General features: G+C 41.7%; 1 pseudogene; it reads right to left on the bottom strand.

Moving 5' to 3' along the window:
* Nucleotides 1-818: 818 nt before the first annotated feature.
* LOC101588366 lies at nt 819-1,608 on the bottom strand (annotated as a pseudogene).
* Between the last annotated feature and the right edge of the window lie 4,328 nt (nt 1,609-5,936).

Genomic DNA, 5,936 nt, shown 5'->3' with positions numbered 1-5,936 from the left:
TTCTTTGTCATGGAAGTATTTCACTTCTCCATCAAACTTGAAAGAGAGTTTTGCAGGGTATAGTAGTCTGGGCTGGAATTTGTTTTCATAGAAGACCTGAAGTACTCTGCTCCATGCTCTTCTTGCCTGCATGGTTTGTGAAGAGAAGTCGGCTGTAATTCTGATGGGTTTTCCTGTGAATGTGATCTGCTTCTTTTCTCTAGTGGCTTTCAGTAGAATATTCTTGTTCTGAATTTCTGGGATCTTGACTGTTATATGTGTCGGTGTGTTTTTGATTTGGTTGAGGTTCCTTGGCATTCTGTATTCTTCAGTTACCTAAATGTCAGTTTCCTTATATTTGGGTATTTTTGTGCTATTACTTCTGCCCATATTTTTTTAATGTAATTCGTATTGACTCCTTCTTTCTCATTGATGCTTATTAGTCTCACATTGTTCATCTTTGCATCATCGTGCAGGTGATGGATTGTTCTTTCTTGTGTCCTCTTTGTTTTTAAGAGACACTTTCTTACCTTTTCACTAGCTGCACCAGAATCTTGAAATCTGAATCTCTGTCTTCACATTCACTTAAAGAGTTTTGCAAGCTTGTGATGGAGGTTTTCATTTCTTCCATATCTTTGACTCTGCTTCATGCGATCTATTTCTTTCCTGTATTGCTCATTCAAGGAATCTGTCATTTTTCTTATCTCCTCTATTTTTTATCAATATCTTCTTTTTTTTTAACAAAACTCAAAGATTTAAATATAGGTAGGGATACAGTGGAGCTGTGAAGGGATAGGTTTCCACACAAGGGTACATTTGGGGACAAGAGCGAAATTCTCCCATCATCCTGTCTGAGCAGTTTTTCCCAACAGGGGCTCTCAGCTGGCAGCTCCCAGCAGGCGTCATGGCCCAAGCAGAGGCTGTAGGGGATCAGGGTGCCGGAGGTGGTCTGTCCCAAGTCACAGTGCGTGGTGGCCCGTCTCCAACAGCATACTCTCCAGCAGCAGCCTGCTGTCCCGCTCCACGTAAGGCTGGTGCAGCCACATGGATAGGTAGCTGAGGATCAGGTCTTGGTCTGAGGTGTGGGCCAGCTCGGCACCCACCGTGCGCTTTAGGAGCAGCTCCCGGCTGTACATGTCAGAGAGCTTGTGTGAAACCTCATAAAAGTAGGCTGTGGGCCAGGTATGGAACAGGGGGGCCCATCTGTTCTCCTCCCCATAGTGGTAATTTTCTAGTTCACAGATTCCCTTGGTGGTTGAAGACAGCTTCTCCATTTTCACCTGTATTTTGGTCAGACCCTCTAAAGTGGCCTGCAGCTCCTCGCACAGCATCTCGAGCCTCTTGTCATAGTCCGGGTGCATCTTTTCGTCATCATCCTCGGACACTGGGCTGCTGCTCTCCAGTCCTGCCCTGTCTTTACTCAGTAAGCTGATTTTCAGGTTGGCGATGCTGTTTGCAGTGGCAAAACCCACGTCATTCAGGGCTTCCCACTTCAGGATTAGATTGTGACAATCAGCCTCGTTGTCCTTGATTTTTCTAGCACTGACAGACAAGACAGGCTTTCGGGGTGCCACAGCTCCAAGGGTCTTTGCTGCCATGCAGCCGCGCGCCCCGCGCAGGCGCCAAAGCCCCGCCCCAATATCTTCTTTAGAAGCAGCTATAGATCCTTTTACTGCAGTGTTTTTTTCAGATGGGGTTTCCTTCCTATGTTTCCGTAATTGCTTCTTTACTTCATCTGCTATGAATTCTGAGAGTTCTTTTCTTATTTCAGAAGAGAATTGTGGTCTGATTTCCTCTATATCTTTCTGCTATTGCTTATTTACTATTGACGCTATTAATTCATGCATTTGAGCCAAGCTAGTGTCCTCCGCACTTGTTCTGGGTGGGCACTGGGTTTCCTCCATATGTTTCTGCATTTGATTCTTTAGTGCAGATGTTATTAATTCAGGGATTTCTTCGTATTTCCAATCTGAGGTCCTCTAAACCTTTCTGCAGCTCTTTCTTTATTTCGGAAGCCGTCGATTACTTGCTTTCCGCTGTGTGTTTCCAATTTTTTCTGTGTTAGTGTCCTTTGCACTTGTTATGGGTTGACTTGGGTTCTGGAGTTGCATTTTGTGCCTTCTCGTCATTTTGTGTAGCATGGTCTTCTGCCCTTTGTTGTAGATCTTTGCTGTAGTTATAACCTTCGCATGTACTGAAGTTCAGGTGCAGCTCTACAAAGTTTGGTCATATCCAGCAGTGCCTGGCTTGGGTATGGCTGCTGTGCTCAGCTCCTTCCTGCCTCTGCCCTTGAGGGTGGACCTGTTGTGCCCCTGTGACAAGATGTTCTGCTCCTGGACTAGCTGGGTGGATCTATCCTCTACACTCTCTGCAGGGATTTCACCTGCAGGGTTACACCCCATGCATGTATGCCAGGCCTGAGCTGTGCCTGGAGGGTGCAATGTGGAAGAGGGGGGAGAAAAGCTCTCCCTCACACTCATTGTGTCTGGGATAGGACTGAGTCCGGGGATTCTGGGGGTTCCCAGTATGCAGCAGAAATTCCTACTCGGTGGACGAGGTGGTGGAGGTGCTGCCGAGTGTTGGGGGGCGTCCCAAGTGGGTGGGAGAGAGTCTTGCCCACACCGCACCTGGGCTGGGACTGGTATGTGGTCCAGCTGGCGCAAGGTAGTAGGAAGCTCTCCCACACACTCACCGGACCTGGGCCAGGACTGGGTCTGGGGGTTCCCAGAACGCTGCAGATATTCCTACTCGGAGGGTGGTGTTGGGGAGGTGCTGCGGAGTCGTGGGGTGGGGGTGTCCCAAGGGCGTGAGAGATGGTCTGACCCACGCTGCGCCTGGGCTGGGACTGGTCCCACTGGCGCAGGGTAGCAGGATGCTCTCCCACACACTCACCAGACCTGAGCTAGGACTGCGTCTCAATGCCTAGCTCTTTAATCCCTTTTGAATTTTGCTTAGTGCATGGTGACAGGCTGTGGTCAAGTTTTAGTTTTCAAAATGTAGAGAGCCAGGTTTTTGAGCATCATTTGTTAAAGAGACTATCATTCTTCCAGTTAGTATGTTTGGCCTCTTTGTCAAAGATAAGGTGGCTGAGTGTGTTCTTAGGGGCTTCAGCATTTTCTAATCTCTTTCATTGATCCTTAGGTCTATTTTGTTACCAATACCATGCTGACTTTGTCACAGCAGCCTTGTAGTATAACTTCAAGTCAAGAACTCTAATACCTCCTGACTTGTTTTTATTGCCCAGAATTGCCTTTGCTATTCTAGGTCTTTTCTGCTTCCAAATAAATTTGAGGAATGATTTCTCTAGGTCTGTGAGGTATGTTGGTGGTAGTCTGATAGGGACTGCATTAAACCTGTACAGCAATTTTGGGAGTATGGCCATCTTCACAAAGTTGGTTCTTTCTATCCAGCAGCATGGAATATCTTTCCATTTTCTGAAATCCTCTACAATTTCTTTTTTAAGAATACTGTAATTTTCCTTGAAAAGAACTTTTACTTCTTTAGTTAGATAAATTCCAAAGTTTTTCATTTTTCCTGGTGCTATTCTAAAATGTTTTGTTTCTATAATTTCCCTCTTTCTGTGTTTGTTGTCTGTGTAGAGGAATGCTATTGACTTTTGTGTATTGACTTTATAACCTGCTACGCTACTGAATTTTTGTATTAATTCTAGTAGCTTCTTGGTGGAGTTTTTCGGTCTTTCAGGCAAAGTATCATGTCATCTGCAAATAATGATAATTTATCTTCTTCTTTACCTTTTTTTATTCATTTTATTTCTTTCTCTTGTCTAATGGTTGTAGCTAATGATTCCAGAACTATGTTAAACAGTAGTGGTGATAGAGGACAACCTAGCCTTGTACCAGATAGAACAGTAAAAGATTTCAGTTTTTCCTCATTTAGGATTATGTTGGTCATTGGATTTTCATAAATGTCTTTTACTGGAATGAAGTAGAGGCCCTCTATTCCAATTCTCTGTAGAACCTTAAACGTGAATGAGTGTTGGACTTTGTCAAGGGCATTTTCTGCATCAATTGAGAGGATCATGTGCTTTTTAGTTTTCGCTCTATTGATATAGTGTATTACATTTATAGATTTTCAAATATTGAACTATCTTTGAATCCCTGGGATGAATCCTACCTGGTCGTGGTGTATGATCTTCTTGATGATTTACTGTATTCTATTTGCTAGGATTTTATCGAGGATTTTGGCATCTATATGCTTGGGTGAGATCGGTCTGTAGTTTTGTTTCTTAGTTGCGTCTTTCCCTGGTTTTGGTATCAGTATAATACTTGCCTCCATGAATAATTTTGAGAGGATTGCTTCTTTTTCAATTTCATTGAAGAGTTTGAGGAGTATAGGGACTATATCTTCTGTAAATTTCTTGTACAATTCAAATGTGGATCCATCCGGACCTAGAATTTTCTTTGTCGGTAGGTTTTTAATTACATCTCGTATTTCATAGGCTGTTATTGGTCTATTGAGAGTGGTTATATCTTGTCCATTCAGTTCTGGTAATTTGTACCTTCTAGGAATCTGTCCAATCCTGCTGTGTCTTCTATTCTGTGAGAGTAAATATTCTCAACGTAGCTATTGATAATCTTCTCAATTTCCACCGGATCTGTGGTAATTGCACTCTTTTCATTCCTTGTTGATTGTATTTGAATTTTTTCTTTCCTCTTTTTGATGAGGTTAGCTAGGGATTTATTGATTTTATTTAATCTTTCAAGAACCAGCTTTTTGCTTTTTTAACGCTTTGAATTCTTTTCTTCACCTCAATTGAATTAGTTTCTGCTCTAATCTTTATGATTTCTTCCCGTTCTTTGGGCTCTGGGTTTGGTTTGCTCTTCCTTTACTAGTTGTGGAAAGTGCAGCATTAGGGTATTTATTTCTTCCCATTCTGTTTTCCTAATGTGTCCATTCACAGCTGTTAATTTCCCTCTAGGAACTGCTTTCATCATATCCCATAAAATACGATAAGTTGTGGTTGAATTTTCATTGAATTGTAGATGTTGTTCAATTGCTTGTTTAATTTCATCTCTGTCACATTGGTTGCTGAACAGGATGTCATTTAATTTCCATGTATTTAGGTGGTTTTTCTGGTTTATTTTGACATTTATTACCAGTTTCATTGCACTATGGTCAGATAATGTACATGGGATAATTTTTGTTTACTCACATATACTTAAGCATGACCTGTAGACCAGAATGTAGTTTATTTTAGAAAATGACCCATGTGCAGCTGATAAAAATGTGTATGTTGCTTTGTTTGGATGGAACACTCTGTATATGTCCACCAAGTCCACCAAGTCCATTCAAACTCTGGTTCAGTTCTGTTATTTCTTTGCTAATTTTTTCTCTGGTTGACCTATCTTTTGGAGATAAGGGGGTGTTAAGGTCTCCTGTTAAGATTGTGGTATTGGATATTAGATTTTTCATGTCCATTAAGATTTGCTTTATATATTTTGTGCTGCCGTGTTTGATGCATACATATTTATGAGTGTTACCTCTTCCTCTTGAATTCTTCCCCTATCTAGTATATGGTGACCTTCTTTATTTCAGTTGATCATTCGTGCTTTAAAGTTGAGACTGTCTGAGAATAGGATTGCTACCCCTCCTTTTTTCTGAGGTGCTGGGGCATTTAGTATTCTGTTCCATCCTTTCATTTTCAGCCTATGGATGTCTTTATGAGTTAAATGTGTTTCTTGTTACAGTATATTGTTGGATTTTGTTTCCTAATCCACTGTGCCAATCTATTTCTCTTCATTGGTGAATTGACTCCATTTACATTGGCGGTTAGAATTCAGATGTATTGACTTATGATTGACATGTTATTTACCTGTTGTCATTTACTCTTTTTTCTGCTGTGTTTAATTGCTTGTTTTATTTAGTTGGCTGCTTCTGATCTTATTCGTGGAGTCGATCATTTTGTTCCCTCTCTAGAACATCTTGCAGTAGTCCGT

This window comes from Octodon degus, unplaced genomic scaffold (assembly GCF_000260255.1).
Source record: "Octodon degus isolate 3935 unplaced genomic scaffold, OctDeg1.0 scaffold00392, whole genome shotgun sequence".
In the NCBI taxonomy this organism is placed as follows: Eukaryota; Metazoa; Chordata; class Mammalia; order Rodentia; family Octodontidae; genus Octodon; species Octodon degus.
Note: the sequence above shows the minus strand (reverse complement) of the source record. Positions and strands in the feature narration are given on the sequence as shown.